Raw genomic sequence first — 2,877 nt, 5'->3', positions numbered from 1 at the left:
ATTTCTGGGAGGTGTGGAGGGCAAAGCAGCAGATGTCATCAATGAACTGTGGAGAGACAATAATCAAATCATCTCCTCCTGGTTTAACATAGGAAACAAAGAGAGAAAATGGCATAAGCACAGGAAGAGAAATTTAAATGTCCTCATAATTTGAATCCAAAAGCAAAGAAGATTATTTGGTTGAGCTTCAAGAGTCATTAAAATGGGGAAATGTCTACTAAATAGGAACAAATAAATTATGTTGATTTCTATTGGGATATAGAGTCATATCTATTCACATACACAGAGGTCTACCAAATAAGGACATTATTAATATTACCTTATATTAATAATGTTAAAACATTATTGATATTTTCTTATATTAATAATGTTAAATAGTGGAATATTATATTTTAAAGCAGTGGTTCTCAACTGAGGATGAATTTATCCCCCAAGGGGACATTTTTCAGAGGACATTTGTCAAAAATGCAGACATTTTTGCTTGTTGCAGCTGAGAGGTGCCACTGGTATCTAGTGGGTAAGCTAGGGATGCTGCTAAGTAGCCTGCAATGCACAGAACACCTTCCTACAATAAAGAATTTTTAGGCCTAAAATGTTACTGTTGCCATTTTGAGAAATTCTGATTTAACAAAAACATTGTATTTTTGTTATTTTAAAAATGTGAACTATAACACGATCCAGAATTTTTGAGTTATAAAAATTAGAAAGATTGAGGTCATTATTAAAAAAATACAGAAAACCTTTTGGCAGAATTCCTTCTATAGAAAATAATGAGTTATAAAAAAGTGGATAGATCCTATATTATATAGTTATATTTTAGACATTTATAAGTCAGTGTGATGTATTATTATGCTTTTGATCTGTTTGCCTTTTAAAGTATGTCCCCAACAATTTCATATATATGCATATATAAGTACAGTGTATAAATATAATTTTTTAATATTTTTACATAAGTATGATTTAGGAGTAAGGAGAAACCTTTGCCCCTAAGAGTAATTAGACTATGAGAGAGGCTAAAAGAGGCAAATTGGTGGGGGGGGGGGCACATAAAATCTATAGCTACAGAGACGTAAATGTACAAGAATTGATGTTAAAGAACAGTTAACCTTTGAAAAATTATCATGAAGTTAATAACAGAATTCAGGGACAAAGAATTTAGGCTTTGGGTTATCAGATTTCAGTCTATCACTTATCTATATAACATCAAAAATATTCAGTGAAAACTTTAAAATAGTGGCAAAAATATTGTCCTTTTTGCCTTCCTCACAATGTTTAATCTCTGTGAATAATATCTACAGTCATAGGGTTTAGAAAGATTGACTCTAGAGTTGGAGGGTTCAATTCTTCTACTGCTTTTGCCTCTACTACACTTGTCTGATTGCTGTCAGTCCTCTTAATTAGTTGTGAAGAGTCAAGAAATATCCCAAATCATTATCTAGTTTTTTCTAACAAAGAGCATCTGCTTATGACAGAGACTGTGTTTAGAAGTGCTATAAGTACATTAGCAGGGGAATGTATTAAGGATGGTGGTTTATCAGGCATTTGAAATATGTACTGCTAGAAATATTTTTGCCAATATACAAATTTCAAAAAAGAAACATCAACTTCTTATAACACTGTTTGAATTAATTACGCAGATGTCAATAAATCCCATATAAGCCATTTCTCTTTTGTTGTACAAAATGCTAAGACAGAAATATTTAGTGCTACTCACATTTCATTGACTAAAATAATTTTTCAATTAACATGTATTGCTTTAAAAGAGTAAGAAGCCTTTGTGGCATCAATTTTGAAAAATGTGGTTAAGAACATTTATCACAGGAGAGTAGTTTCTGAACACAATCTGATCAAGCAAAAGCAAACTCTTTGCTTTTGGTGATTGGGGAATAAAATACAGCAGAACCTCAATGTAGTGGTCTCATATATACCTTTTAATACTTTGTGCTTTCTTTCTGTTTTTCTGAGTTGTTTACCTACATATTTTCAAGAAAAACCTTATATTTTCAAGGAGTGAGGTTGGTTGACATTAGAAGATTTCAGCAAGTTATAACATTGGAGAGGAACACAGAATTTTTACTTAAATGTAGAATACTATAGTGGAAGTGTTCCTAATGTAAATGAATGCGCATCTTTGCTTGTGATTTAATAAATCATTCAAAAAGTGCTAAGGGTTTGTGTTCCCTTAACTGTAGTATTTCTTGAACACTGAAAAATCACTGAGTGGTGGTAAGCAGAACATGTTTAAACATGAAAACCCAGACACTTCTGAAACGGAAGCTTCCTGTTCCCATGTCTTCCCCAGAATAAGCAGCATTCCTTCTCCATCTGTGGGGATGAGAACCTTTTAAAGGCATCACTGATATCAGAGGGATCCCAGCTTCTCTCCAGAGTTCATATGTTATCATCATATTAAAGAAATTAATGGCTATACAGAGAAGTATGGATAACAGATATCTGAAAGAATGTGGATGACAGGGACTAATAAGGAGAGTGGTTTAGTAAGGAGACCAGAATGAGAGTTACAGAGTGAGATGACTTGGAAGAGTTTAAGACTGCAGGACACTTGGGGTGGAGAGGCAGGAGGACTTACAGCTCATGCTGTGAGCTATAAATTAAACTTAAATGGACTTGGGAAAATGAAAGTACATGTTTTATTTCTAGATTGCATAGTGTTTCTCTGAATTCAATATTGCAGTAAGATTGAAACATAAGAAGGAGTTCCAGAATTAATTCAAGTACATTTGCATCAACTTAATTATTTAAATTCTAAAAAGAAGATAGTCAGGTCCTTGAACTCAAATACAATTTTAGCTAGTTAATCACTTCTATATTTGTATAGTAACATATAAAAACTATATTTACCAAATTCATTAGAAA

The sequence above is a fragment of the Phyllostomus hastatus genome, unplaced genomic scaffold, assembly GCF_019186645.2.
Source record: "Phyllostomus hastatus isolate PE091 unplaced genomic scaffold, TTU_PhHast_1.1 phas_contig_62, whole genome shotgun sequence".
Taxonomy (NCBI): Eukaryota; Metazoa; Chordata; class Mammalia; order Chiroptera; family Phyllostomidae; genus Phyllostomus; species Phyllostomus hastatus.
Note: the sequence above shows the minus strand (reverse complement) of the source record.